General features: G+C 41.7%; 1 pseudogene; it reads right to left on the bottom strand.

Moving 5' to 3' along the window:
• Positions 1-5596: 5596 nt before the first annotated feature.
• On the bottom strand, positions 5597-13859 carry LOC128840287 (parapinopsin-like; annotated as a pseudogene).
• Between the last annotated feature and the right edge of the window lie 1460 nt (positions 13860-15319).

Here is a 15319-nt window from a genome sequence, read left to right as displayed (position 1 = left end):
TCTGGTCATTGCCTAGAATTAGGATGAAAGTGCTTTTTGCTTTGATTTATTTTCTCATTTTTTCTGAGTGGCAGAGAGGCCCTGTGTCAAAATCTGTCACTGATTCTTATGTCTTTTAAGACCATTTGTTAATGTGTAGACTGCGGCCTAAATGCAGGATGGCAGACAGAATAGGGACTCTGATACTGCTATTAATTCAGTAGTGTAATACCAATTTAATATGTAATATAACCTGGGGAGGGAGGTGCAGAGGGACTGTATCTTCTGCTTATAGGGGATCGACTCCTATATCTAAGAAGTCTTTTTCAGTTTCTAACCACTATGATCGTATATTGACATAGTAGCTTTAGGTTTGTTTTTTTATTTCTGTTGGTATGAAAAATTTCTTGTATGAAATGAAATATCCCTCTGGAAAGAAAGGGCTAGATTCACAAAAGGAATTGGGTGTTGTAATGCTGAGCATCTCAATGCCTAACCTGGGCACTTAGGGTACGTCTATACCCAGCCGCTAGTTCGGCGGCTGGCAATCGAACTTCTGGGTTCGACTTATCGCGTCCAGACAAGACGCGATAAGTCAAACCCGGAAGTGCTCGCCATCGACTGCGGTACTCCAGCTAGACGAGAGGAGTACCGCAGAGTCGACGGGGGAGCCTGCCTGCCGCGTGTGGACCGAGGTAAGATCGAACTAAGGTACTTCGAACTTCAGCTACGTTATTCACGTAGCTGAAGTTGCGTACCTTAGTTCGATTTGGGGGGTTAGTGTAGACCAAGCCTTAGAAGATCACAGAAACAGCACTGTAATTCACAAAGCCTGAGTTAGGTGCCTGGGCTCCCTGTACAATGAATGGGGGGAGAGAGGTGCCAGTGACATAACCCAGAGTACAATCTGAACTGTTGAACAGCTGTGTCCCCTCAATTCTTCATCTTGGGGTGCCTTTTAAACTGCTTCACTGTGAGAGCAACCACATCTGGTCTGTTCCCACACAGCCTCCAGCAGGTAAATCACCCCAGCTATACTGTATGAGTGCTATAGCTAACCACCCACCCATGAATTATATTACAGAGTAACACCAGCAAATTCCCAGTCCCAGAGTAATGTGCGTCTTGTATTGTCCAGTAGGGTACAAGGCAGTAAAAGTTCATAGAAAGTCCACCATTTCATTAGCAGGAAATTATGCGTACAAATGAAGTTCCCAAACACATTTGATTAGATAAAACAATAGAACAAGTTTATTAACTACAGAAAGTTTTGACATGATTACAAGTAATGAGGCATAAAAGTCATAATTGGTTACAAAGAAATAAAAGGTAAAATGTAAACTAATATCTAACTTAACAAGCTAAGTAAACTTAAACAAAATGTCTCTCTCACCACATGATTTGCAATCTTAGTAGTTGGATGCCTTTCAGCCAGGACCTCTCCCCCAGTCCAATACTTCTTCCTTGTCCTGCAGGCATTGTGGATGTTGTGGGCAGAGAGAAAGGGAGGAGGGATGATTTGTATCCTCTGTTCTCGCTTCTTACAGTTATTTTCCTCTTTGAAAATCATCTCCAGCTGAGGTTCAGGAGACAGAAAGTCTATTTGCACGGGAATCTCCAGCTGTTTCTTTGCCAAGATGTAAATTTCTTGCTCACACCCTTCTTCCTGCCAAAAAATGGCCGCTTAACCAGATGATAGTCCTGGCTGAGATGTTGGCTAGCCTTATAGTTTGAAGCTTTTTCCCCAGACTTGGACCATGCCTTATACAATAGAATTTTGTAACTTTACATACAATGTTGCCATACATTTTACCAGGACAATCATCAGCAAATTATATGTTTTAAATAATTCTTCAGAAGGTGCACTTTGTACGAAATTTATCATGGTCTTGTAAAAGTGATGAACATAGGGATAGGGACTGTCACAGTGCCTTAAACTGCAATTCACAAAAGCCAGCATGCAAGGTGGGGAGCTACCAAACTAGCCAACCCTCTCTTGGAAATAGGTCCCTCAGTCCAGGCTGCAGGGACCTCTGGAAGCGATTCACAACTGGGAACCACTCTCTTGAAGTCAGGCAACTTAAGTGCTTAAGGCATTTCTTATGAGAATGAATAGGGGTCCTGCCTCCCTCTACACAAAATGGCTGGGGGAGGAGGTGACACCTGACTTACGGTTTTTAGCTCAATGGTTGGAGCATTCACATGGGATATGGGAGATCTAGGTTCAATTCTCCCCGTCCCCCCCCCCCTTTTTTTTTTTTTCTGCCATAGGGGAAGAAAAGAGTTGAACAGGGAGTCTCCTATGTCTCAGGAGAGTGCTTAAACCTCGGGCAATGAGAGATTCTGATTTGGGGCTTCCTCAGTGTCTCCCGCTTGAAACTAGGGTGACCGGATGTCCTGATTGTTGGGTCTTTTTCTTATACAGGGTCCTATTACCCCCCGATCCCCTGTCCTGATTTTTCACACTTGCTATCTGGTCACCCTACTTGAAACTGTTCCACTGTGTATAAATACTTCAGTCACAGGAGCAGGTGAACTGTACCTTGGATCTCCCACCTCCCAGATGAGTGCCCGAACACTCAGGCTACACAGTCATTCTCTTTCTCTCCCTGGCCCACTGACTCTCTAAGTATTTATACATAGTGGAGAAACTTCAAGAGGACAGATTGAGGGAGCCCCACATGTGAATATTCCATAGCTCAGTGGTTAGAGCAGTCTTGAGAGAAGTGAGGGCCCTGTTCAAATCCTTTCTCCCCTGCAGGCACAAGGGGAATTGAAGCTGAGTCTCCCACATTCCAGGTGAATTCTCTAACCACTAAGCTAAAAGTTATAAGATAAGAGGCCTCCTCATCCATCCAGATTTTGAATGGGACCTAATCTGGTAGATGGCCTCTGAGCATACCAACTAGATCAAGCCCCCCACATAAGATCGGTGTTCGCCTGCCTATTTTCCCCCAGCTTGTGAATCACTCAGGGACATAGACAGGAGTAAGCATCCTGATGACTAGAGTGAGGCAGCAATGCATATGCCCAACAGAAGAAACTTTGCTATGGAACTCTTACTCTGAAAAATTAGGTGCCGAGTGAGTTTAGGACCCTACAGGGTTGGGTGGGAGCTTTGTGAATCAGTGGAGTCTAGAATTAGGACTTAGGTGCCTCAACCCAAACTTAGGTACCCAAGTACCTTTGTGAATCCACCGTAAATGATTTTTTGGGTGCTTGTATATTTTTATAAGGATAATGGACTTCTATCTTTAGCAGGGGAAATTCCTGGTAAATTATGCCTTCCAAATAATTCTAGTATAAGACATTTTTTGTAACTCCTATGTGCAGTGTAAAATAGTTTATGGTGTTTAAACTGAATTTTGCCTTTATCCAGAGAAATAATTAAATAGCATGGTCTCTAGTGAGACAATATCTGAAGAAAGTAGAGAGGTGTCCATGCTTCAGGTAGTTAAAAATTGTATTTATGGTACTTTGATCAGCCACCAGGTGGCAGCGTAAGTATGGAAACAATACAATATGCTACAAGTTATTTACCCTGCAAACTTACTACCAACAGGACAACCTTAGGTTTTTTATTTTATTTTTTTTTGATCGATTGTTTATGAAAATCCTTTGACTTTACTGTGTTGTTGTTTGTATTTCCTGGTATCTTTGTATTGTTGTGCAATTAAAAAAATTCTTAAACTCACAAGGCTTGGTGAATCTGAAACAAAAAATAGTATTAGGAAGCTGGATAGACCATAATGTACTCCTACAAATACTTAGGTGACTGCTGTGTGTTGGAGAAGAAACTGTGGAATAACTGGCATACTTTCAAGTATCAGAGGGGTAGCCGTGTTAGTCTGAATCTGTAAAAAGCAACAGAGGGTCCTGTGGCACCTTTGAGACTAACAGAAGTATTGGGAGCATAAGCTTTCGTGGGTAAGAACCTCACTTCTTCAGATGCAAGACATCTGAACTGACATACTTTGCATATGAACTGAGGGTGTAGACAGAGAGGAATAGCTGCTGGCTCTAGAAATGCCTTCTCAGTTGACATCTTGTACACTCTGGAATTTTTGAGTTGCAAATATCCCAAACTGCTCCCCAAATTGTTATCTGCCAATCTATGGAAAAACTTGTGGTTTAACTTTGTCATTGGTGTAGCTGGTGATCCTGCAATACAGGAAAGGACTGGAGGAGGGAAAGTCCAACCAGAATATAGGCTGTCACAACCTATATTGACGAAAAACAAGAGGCAACATTTGAAAAAAGTGGTCTCCAATGTTAACTTATGCATGTGAATAGCTGTGATTTATAATATTTTATTTGATGCTAAAAATTACTTAACTTTTTAAGAAAACCCAACATTTATAGAAATTAAAAGGAATAGTTAGAATCCATAGGAACTGTAACTGTAAAGAACAGTTGAAGGATGTGATGTGGATGTTTCTCTTGTGCCCTAATGCGCTGCCAACAAATCAGAACTGTGCACCAGTTGTAGATGACAATGTGATTGGAAAAGATAGCTGAAGTATCATTAAATGGATTAGTCTAACATGTGCATCTGCTTAGGTTCTGGCTATTAAATATAGTGATAATTAAGCAGGTATCAGTACCTAAAGACTGTAAACATACCAAAGGAGAATAGGTGGCAAAATGACTGTTAAAGTGCTCTCACCAGTTGAAATACTAATCATTATAGAAAGTATCTAAATGGATGTGTCTTTTAAAAGGTTGGCAAAGTATCTCCCTCTTGGAGTGAATGTGTTCACTATGGGCCTTATTAGGAAGATTGTGTATGCAGCTATCTATTAAAGGGCCATAAAGTGTTTTGTGTGGACCAGGCTTTTCTCTATAGGAGATAAGCTGGTTGTGTGTAATTGGAGGGAGGGGGGACAAAAAACCATCTACTCCATACCAAGGAGCTGTAGAACTGCTTGGTGGGGGAAACACAGTAGCTTCTATAAGTCTTCTGTAAGTCCTGGGTAAGGGCCAGGTGTAGACGGCTGAGTAAATTTGAATCTGGTGCGTGAGAGGAGTAGCTAGAAGCAGGGGTATTGCAACAGTGTGCTACATTTTGTCATTTACCTTTGTTTTGCTGCCTGAATTGAGTGCAATGCAGAACATAGTCAATGAAAGGACTTATGTTGACTTCAGTGAGCTTTAGATCAGTGTGAGCAGTGCATTCTGGGATAGCTTGGACAGGTATATAAGGCCATAGTAGGGCAGGAGGTTTGATTTCAGTAGGAGACAGATCTGGGAATGCCTGCTCTGAGATATGTATGGAAGAATAAAATGTAAGGGTTGCTTTAAATTGCAACAACATCTTCTATTTTCTCATTTTGACTAAGCTTATTCTTATTTTTGTTATTAAATCTGTCTGCAGTTGGATTGCTGTCCTGTATGCTTCCATAAATGGTTTAAGCTTGTGAGCCTCACCCTACCCAATGTGGAACTGTCTCTTCAGTTGTGATGCCCTGGAGGCTCGTGGAGCCTCTGCAGGTTGGGTAAAATGTCATTCCTCTGTCAAATAGAAATAAATATTTATAATTTAAGTTTAGTCTTTCAATATAACAAACACTCCACTAAGGAACAATAGTAAATTCTTCTTAAATCTCTATCCCCAATACTACATAATTAATTCGAAACTCAGCTGTTTCCTTATTAAAATGTAGCTAACTCGGTTATAGACAGTGTTGGGTTTTCTCATGTACCTAGGGATAGCTATAACAGGATTAATGTAAACTTGAGGATTAGCCACTGCTGCCATTGCAAAGGCTGCAAGAGGAAGCCAGCAGTGCAAAAAAGCCATAATCATTACTAGGACCATCTGTGACATCTGGGCTTCAGCTTTAGTTGTTGAACATCCTTTAGCTACTCCTAGCTTAGCAACCTAGTTCAAAAATAGCATATAGGATATCTGTTAAAAACCAATGCATCAAGTCAATTGTATTTCACTTTTGGTGAGCAAAATAGTGATGAGACAACTGGCTAATTCTAATGAGTTTATTAAAAACTCATGAATAAGTTGGTACAGTCTCTGGAAAAGTAATTATTTTAATCAAATTAGTTAATGTAGCTGAGACACAACTGTTGCATCTGACTTATATTTTTTTGAAGAGGTATAATTCTGATTATAATCAACTTTGTTATGTAAGAATTTGAAATCATAATACTATTTGCATGATAATCTGTAACATAATTGTGCAGGGGAAAAATGTAACTTGTATGTGCAGTTGTAACTGTATGCACAGATGGCATATCTGTTCATGCAAACTGTACATGCACACTTTTGCACAAGAAATTGCATACATGCGTTCAGGTGTGCAGGGCCGGTGCTACCATTAAGACAAACTGGGCAGTTGCCTAGGGTGCCAAGATTTGGGGGTGCCAAAAAGCAGTGCCCCCAATTTGCGGTTGCCGCTCCACTTCTCCCGCCTCCCAGGCTTGCAGCGCCAATCAGCAAGTGCGGCAAGCCTGGGAGGGGAGGAGAATTGGAGCGGGGGCAGTGTGCTCGGGGAGGAGGCGGAGCAGAGGTGAACTGGGGTGAGGAGCTGCCGAACGGCTCCCTGGGCCAGGGGGGTGGGGAGCTGCCACGGGGGTGCCTCAGGGCGGGGGGGGGGAGCTGCTGCAGGGCTCCCCTCCCCAGCTCATCTCTGCTACGCCCCCTCCCTGAGCACGCCGTCACTGCTCCGCTTCTCCCGCTTCCCAGGCTTGCAGCGCCAATCAGCTGTTTGGCGCCACAAGCCTGGGAGGGGAGAATTCATCCTGGATGAATAACCTCACCACCAGGCTATTGAGCAAATCTCACTCTGGCCTAATGGTTATTCATTGAAGAAGCACTATGATGAGGCGAGAATAGTAAATAGTCATTATGAGTGACTGAGGTGTCACTGTGAATGACACTCTACCCTAGTGGTTAGGGTACTCACTTATGAACTTAAGTCTTCCACATCATGTCCCTGCTCCAATGACTATTTAATTTACAAAAGATGGAATAGCTTCATTAGCAGAAATTGAGAGAGATCTACACCAGACTATCTCATAGCCCAGTAGTTTCAGCATGCTTCTGAGAAATGGGAGACCTTTATTTAAATTCATTCTCTACGTCTCACATGAGTACCCTTACCACTGAGATAAAAGTTAGAGGGAAGGCTACATCTCCTCCACCCCCTGACATTTTGTGAATCTAGGCCTTTAAAATGAATAAAAAATCAATTTGGGGCCAAATAAAACATTTTCAATTTTATTTATTTTATTTTATTTATTTATTCCAATTTTTGAGTTGTTTGATTCAAAATGATTAGTTGTTCACAGGCATTTTTGTGAAAGGCAAGAGAATAAATAAAAAAATCAATTATCCACCCTGCTCTAACTGTGAGCAGCAGCATGAGAATAAAAGCAAATAGCAATGCTGTTAATTTCCTCCTCTAATTCAGGTGGGTCGGAAGGGGCAGAATGCAGTGGGGATAAGGGGAGCCTTGTCTCTGCCCCATAGGATAGGTTTGCTACATGCTGTGTGTGCTGCTGTTTCAGGTATAGACTTGGCATGATTAACACTATCCCTGGAGCACTGGGGTTACTGGGAGGGTGATTCTGACTATCTTTGTCTGTTACAGGTACAGCCCCAAAATACTCTGCCTGCTTCTTTCTCAGGGCAGATTATTATCTCATGATTTAACTGCAGGCTTGTATGCTTCAGTGCAAACCGTTCAGGCCCCAAAAGTTTGGGGGATGTAAAATCTTGCCAGAAGGTGATTGGTGTAATATTTTTAGGAAAAAATATTCTCCAGTTTTTCCCAGCTGTAATTAGGTCTCTAGGTGCTCAGATACCAAGGTGGTGAGCATTCTATAGCAATACTTGCATAAAGGTAGATCCATTATACTAAATCAAAACTTGTGAATTAAAAATACAGGACCAAATTCTCAGCTGGCATAAATCAGCATAACTCCACTGAACTTAATGAAGCAATACTAGTTTAGAGCTGCTGTGAATCTAGCTTTTTTCCTCTTTGAGATACTAAACTATTTTAAAGCTAACTCTTATGAATCCAGTATGTTAAGAGAAATGGAATGTTGTTACGCAGCATAAAGTCCACACCATATAGCCACGGGAAATCAAGATACTTTTCCTTCTGCTTTGGAATTCCAATTAAAAGAGCATGTAGGAAACATTAACTGGGTCACTGTTGTACCAGTCTGCAGCCTAGGAGGACTTAGGGCTTTCTAGTTTTAAAGTGGAGGTGTAGTTCAAACATCTGGGACATCACCGGTTCTACTTGAGCCACCTTTGTGGTGAAAGTAAGTGTTCCCTTGGGCTTGGACACTGCTGTTACATGATCCACAGCTATCACTGCAATGCACAAAGTTGTAATATCTGCAACAGTATTTCTGTCACAGAATCACATTTTCATAGTTTAAAAACCCCCGAATAATAAAAATCCTCAAACAAGTTAATAAAATAAAAATTTCAACTTCTAAACCAGAACACATAACAGTCTACTATACTGTTTTGTACAGTATTAAATACAGTAAGCAACCTGCAAATAGTTACCTTTCTCCATTCTAGCTTTCTGCAAACATCCTACCCTCATGCAGGGTTTGGGTGTCTGCCAAACTGTTTCAGAGAAGAAACTTTCACAAAGATGATATGTATATATGTACTCAGTAGAAGGAATGTTTTAATTTCTTATTGCCCTGAGAGCATTAATTCTCTTCTGCACACAGAGACTTTTTGCTAACTACTACATCTCATCTAACATACTAGAAGTGAAATTCAACCTTGTGCAAAGGCTCAGAACAAGGCCTATACAGCACGTTAATCCTGTCTGAGCTGTCAAAATAAAGTAAGTGGTGCACAGACCTTTTTCTGCTCTCTGCATAGGGCTAAATTTAATCCTAAAAGACTACATAGGGACTTGGCTTTCAATCCCAGCTCTACCACCGAGTCTCTGTGGCATTGGGGCAAGTCATTTAATTCTGTCCTCATTCCCCTAGCTGTAAAATGGGCATAGTAATTGAATAATGCTTACCTATTTGCTCCACAGAAGTTCTGGGAGAAAACACTAATTAGCTTTTTATAAATATTAACTATACTCCTCTTATGGAGGTCTCTAGTTCTTATATAAAGTGGAGAATCATGGGAAAGCAAATTCCCAATCCTACAGATCTCTGGTATCAGTCTGTAGCATCAAGGGTTCAAGGCTTTGCACTGGTAGGATGGATCTCTATGTTGTATTGCCGTTGGCTTCCACTGTGCTATATCTTCCTTGGGGGGTAGGGTGGAACCACACAGCAGGGACACTGAGGTATTTCAAAATGAGTTTTCCATAGCACAGAATATGTTGATCATAAGTTGGCAAGAGCAAACGGGACAAACACCCAGTTTTGCCAAAAAAAGTTGGGATGTCCAGGACAGCACTTAAAAAGGGGATTGTCCTAGCCAAAACAGGATGTATGATCACCCTAAGAAGGTGGAATTTTGGGGTTCCTTGCCCAAAACTTTACTCCTATAACACTTAAAATGAAAATATCTTCCTTTTTGCTGAGCTCTAGGAAATAACAAATCTGTCAGATTTTCAAAAGTGCCCAATTTCAGAGGTTAGGTACAATCCAAGTTTGTACATGTAAATCCAATCATTAGATTAGGGTGTGTAAATGTAGGCTCTCCATGCATTAATGAAAGCACACAGTTCAGGGATACCAATCTAGTGGACCTTTCTGAAAATCTGCTTTAAGGTTAGACTCAGTACCCACTTCTTACTACTGATTATCCACAAAAACTGAAGGTATTTTTTCCCCCTGGGTAGAATTCTTGAAGTACTTCAATTCCCTTCTCTCAAATAACAGCTAATGCTGAACACATTGAGTAAACTGCTTTGTTTCAATAGATTTTGACTTATCTTTGAGAGACTCACATTCAGTTCTGCATTCTGTAAGGTGATTAATTCCATTTTATTCTCCAGTGAGGATACAGACTTCGGTACAACCAGCATTGTTGTAGATCACTGGATTCCATGAATATAATACTTCTCAAGGACCTCAAATCCTCTTTTCTTGAAGATGTAGTAAAAGTTGAGATAGATTGCAAAGGTCAAGATGGTTCCAGAATGTCTGCTGATGCACTTTTTTTTTTTTTTTTTTTGGAAGGCTTGTGTTTTGCTTAGGTCACTTAGGGTTACCATATTTCAGCAAGCAAAAAAGAGGACGGGAGAAGCCCCGCCCTAGCCCCGCCCCTCCCACTTCCCGCCCCCCCAGAACCCCCAACCCTCCCCCCGTTCCTTGTCTCCTGACTGCCCCCTCCTGGGACCCCTGCCCCTAACTGCCCCCCAGGACTCCACTCCCTATCTAAGCCTCCCTGCCTCTTGTCCCCTGACTGCCCCAACCCTTATCCACACCCCCACCCCCAGACAGACCCCTGGGACTCCCACGCCCCATCCAACCACTCCCCACCCCCTGACAGCCCCCCCCAGAACTCCCAACCCATCTAAACCCCTCTGCTCCCTGTCCCCTGACTGCTCTGATCCCTCTCCCCACTCCTGCCCCCTGACAGCTCCCCCCCAGAACTTCCAGCCCCCCACCCCCCCGCTCCTTGTCCCCTGACTGCCCCCTCCTGGGACCCCTGCTCCTAACTGCCCTCCAGAACCCCACCCCCTACCTAAGACTCCCTGTTCCTTGTCCCCTAACTGCCCCCTCCTAAGACCCCCCCCAACTGCCCCCCAGGACTGTATCCTGACTGCCCAAAACTTTCTCCATTCCCCCCAAAAAGCCCCCCCCCGTTTCTTGACTGCCCCCTCCAGAACCTCCCTGTCCCTTCTCCTGCCCCCTTACCCTGCTGCTCAGAACAGGGTGTTGGGCTCTGTGCGAGCCGAGCCGGACATGTGGCTGCGCTCCCCAGCACAACAAAACCCGGTCCCTGGCCCTGCACAACAAAACCCGGTCCCTGGCCCTGCACAGTGCTGCCGGACCGGGTTGCAGGGGAGAGCTGCTGGCTCAGAATGCAGGGCGGATCCGGCTCCTCTACAGCTGCTCCTGAGTCCAGCCCAGGACTTTTCTGCAGCCCTCCCAGCTGCTCGCTCTGCTCTGCCGGGGGAGGGGGGGAATCCCGGACATTTTGAGTGCTTTACAGATTCCCCCCGGACGCTATTTTTAGCACGAAAAGGAGGACATGTCCGGGTAAATCCGGACGAATGGTAACCCTAAGGTCACTTATCTTAGTCAGATCAAGTTACACCATGTAGATTCCAAGATCAGACATTTAAAGGGAATTAGCATGCAGATAGGCACCTTGGCACTTTTGAAGATTGCACTAATGTCATTGAAATCAAAGGGAGTTGCTGCTGCTGTTGAAGTCCAATCCTGCTTCCTATAAGACGAAACAATACTAACTCCCACGAAAGTGGGAGAAAAAAGGACAGCAAAGAGAGAGAATGCAGCTTCTGTCTCCAGTGTTTATTCTCACTTGCAACCTCACTGCTAAAAAAACAAAGGCCCAGCACACAGCCTCATCAGCCACTCTGAGACTTGGCAAACTCATAACAGGATTGGGCTATTTAGGCAGGGCCGGTGCAACCCATTAGGCGACCGCCTAGGTCACCTAGGGCGCTACAATTTGGGGGGTGGCAACCGTGGCGGTATTTCGGCGGCAGGACCTTCCGCTGCCTCTGTAGGGGGCGGCATTTCGGGGCGGGACCTTCTGCCACCCTAGCTGGCGCCGCTCCTGTATTTAGAACATTGTTTTTAGATGTCTCCCTCATCAAATGGGAGGCAGGGTGAAGAGGACCAAGAGCGGTGGTGTTTTGGATTTAGCTGTCTTAGTGGAAGTGGTGATGTCATCTTTTTTCCAGGATCTGATAAAAGAGGTCTGGGGATGAAGGAGATCGTGGGGGTTTGCTCCAGTTTCCAATTTTTTTTTCTCATAAGCTCTTCCCATCGGGACCGCAAAAGGGGAGTAATGGGCAGAATAGTTCCTCTCCTTGTTATTTTGTCAACCACTCACACCTAATATGACAGATGTTTTGGTTCATTGATTTTATTTATTTATTTTTTTTTTATTTGGTCTCTCACTGTTCTTGTTTACCACAGATGATCTTAACACTGTCCTTGAATTAATTATATAGATAGATAAGTCTTTTAGTTTGGAATAATTCAATCTTTGTCTCCCTTTTTATACCTTACCCCATCAGCATTTGTGGTTATAGGTTACTGTGACATCTTATGAATTTACACCCACGTCTTACAATTGAGCTTACAATTAAGTCAAATTGGTAGGCCCAATTATTAGTGACTGTGTTAGAAAAGTAGAGTGGTTGATTTAGTGTGTGAATATTTCTTGTTAACCTGAATATAATATGGACAATATAGACTGTAAATTTGCCAAGGTTCTAAGGTTAAATATATTCTTGGATACATTTCCTTACCACTTTGGAAAATTATCAGGAGAGAGCAGATGAAATATGAATTTGAAGAAGAAAAAAGCAATAGAAGTTGCTATGTTTCTCATAAATACAATATTCTAGAACCTTTTCTCTTAACAGGCTTATTCTTGCATCAGGCATAAAACAGCTAACATTATTCAAAGCTATATGGTCTCAGCACTGAACAGCTACATGCTGGTTTGCTGCTTTCACTTTGAGACACAACATGGTGTGGAGGGCCAGATCCAACCCCTATTGAAATCCATGTGTGTCTTTCCATTGACTTCAATAGGTGTTGGATCAGGCCCAAAGAGAGCAATTAAGCTACAGAACATGAGTATCTTAGAGAAATCCATCTTTGATTCAGACCATATGTTGCAATAATAAAAATCAGATACAGGTGTCTAAAGTTTGCTGCTACAATCCATAGGTTTTTAAAATTTTAACAAGATTGCCTTACTGGGTATCTGGCCTCCCTCTTCTTAAATGTCAAACATGAAATATGACAATGATACTCTTCTGTTTGAAGAGCAATGCTGTCAACTATATGGTCATACAGACTTCCAAAATACACTTCACAAGGGCTGTCTATAGCATCTTGCACTGGTATGTTCTAATGTGATTTATGAGCTAATAGGTAAGTATTGCATTCGGGGTCAGCCTTACTGCTTACAGTTTCCAAACTGCCAAAGATGATAGAGCCTAGGTCAGTTCTCTTCTGCAGTCAGTGAAGAAAAGAGTGAATCTACTGGAGAGTTTCATCCCATTTTTAAAAGGGAAGAGTGAAACTGGCAAACAGTTACCCTGCTTGGTGCTAGTTATTTAAGTGGGGTGGAGGAGGGATGGCTTGACCTGTGTATTGCTAAATCTGTGCAGGAGCACATGGCCTGAAGCATTCCTGGATCATACCCATTTGATAGGCTAAGAGACTAAAACTTGCCTACTGGAGTTACACTAAGTATCAATGGTAGAGTCAGAAACAGACCCAGCTTCCAATTTCACTACTCTAACTATTAAACATACTAATATAGATTTATTTTGATAAAAATGTAAGATTTAGAAATAGTTTGTATTCTAAAGTGTGAACATACATCAAGTTACTGTGATATGGAAAGTTAACCCACATAAATGCAAGACTGAATTTAGGACCAAATGCCATATATAAGCAATAGCTCTGCTTTTCATTATATGCAACAAATTCACTTGGATATGTAGTACTTGCCCTCTCCCACCAAAATGCCACTGCAAAGCCTTCAATGACAAAGCAGCTCTACCCAGGTTAAAATACTCAACTTCACTTGTTTCTACAGTCAAATCTACTCCAAGATCAACTATGGCTGAATTTACTAGGGAATAGTTGTTGACTGTCAACTATAGACAACTTTGTTAGCTAACAATAACTGTAGCATACAGGATCATTGATATGGTGCAACATATTGCTATAATTGCCAACATGGTGTAGCCAATGATGGGCATCAAGACTACTCAAGCATGTGTCTCCTCCCAAGTAATACTAATTGCAGAAGTGCTTACGTGCCAATCATTTATCTGTTAGAAGCATGAACTAAAGAGACACCAGGAAGATGTGTTTCTCTTGAACCTTTCACTTAATGCTATATTTCTGCCTATCTTTCTCTAATGTTTTTCCTCTTGATGGCTTTGAATCACCTCTTCTCACTTAATATTTCCACAGGCACAAGAAGTGATATTAGATTATATAACATTTAAAGTAAATTCTTTAGATCTGGATTTCTTCGATCATAATACCCCTTTCTCATTAATTTTCTAATTAAGCTAACATTGCACTCCTCAATTGCTATCAGTTGGATATTTTCATGTAACTGAAGCTACTTCTTTTAAAATAAAAATAAAATATCTGCCTTGCACAGAAAGTTGTACTTTTCCTACAGCTGCACAGCATATAATTCATTTTATGGGTAAACTGGGTAACTAAATGCTTTTGGCAAAAGCAGTTTCCTTAATAAGACTAATCAATTACGTTTTCCTCTTTGCCACATAGTCAGAGATGGAAAGCATATCTTTCCACCTGGATTCCTCATGTCATCTGAAAAGCCAGAATGAAAAGGGACAGGATGGGATTACAAACCTCTGTTTCCTCCCATAAACTCTTCCTGTCTCTGCAGATGGTACCCGTGACAATGTAACTCTCTAAATAGGCTCAATCATTATCTACTGTCAGAACAGAAACTTAACATTACAATATAGTTTTCTCTTAGACAGCGACTTGGTAATAATGAGATTGTCAGCCTCCAGAGTTACTAACTGATTCCATATCGAATGTGCTTCCATTTGTAAATGTGTATTTAAAAAAAAAAAAAAACTTGCTGGCCCTACTAACACTTCCTGTGCTCTACAGCCAAGCTGGGTTCTTCCCCTGACAATGTACCATCACCAGAGCCGGGCAAACTTGTTTCAGTGAAACATGCGGATTCAATGATACCAAAACATTTTGCAAAATGTTTGTCAGTTTTGCCAAATTAGTTTTTTTTAAACATAAACAAATAAAATTGAAACACTTTGTTTCAATGCTCTTCAAACAATGTTTTGATTTTTGATGGGAGAAGGTTCAAAAATTCTTCTGTTACTTTGAAAACAATTAAACATTTAAAAAATGCTTGAAATCTAACCAAAATATTTTGTTTTGGGGTCAAACAAAATGTGTTTTGTTTTAATTCAAAACATTTTTTAAAAAATAAATGGTTTAGCTGAAAATTTTGTTTGACTGGAACAATTTTTTTTTCTTTTTTAATTCTTGGAACAGCAAGACAACAAATCAGTTTGTCTGCACAACTCTAATCATCACTAGGAAATAGAGGTTCTGCAAATTATGCCCTTAGTTACACCTCTGCAAGCCCATTGCCTTCAGACTTGTCAGTGACATCTGTGTAAAACTACTTAAACTGTGTATACACATT

The sequence above is a fragment of the Malaclemys terrapin genome, chromosome 7, assembly GCF_027887155.1.
Source record: "Malaclemys terrapin pileata isolate rMalTer1 chromosome 7, rMalTer1.hap1, whole genome shotgun sequence".
Classification (NCBI taxonomy): domain Eukaryota; kingdom Metazoa; phylum Chordata; order Testudines; family Emydidae; genus Malaclemys; species Malaclemys terrapin.
Note: the sequence above shows the minus strand (reverse complement) of the source record. Positions and strands in the feature narration are given on the sequence as shown.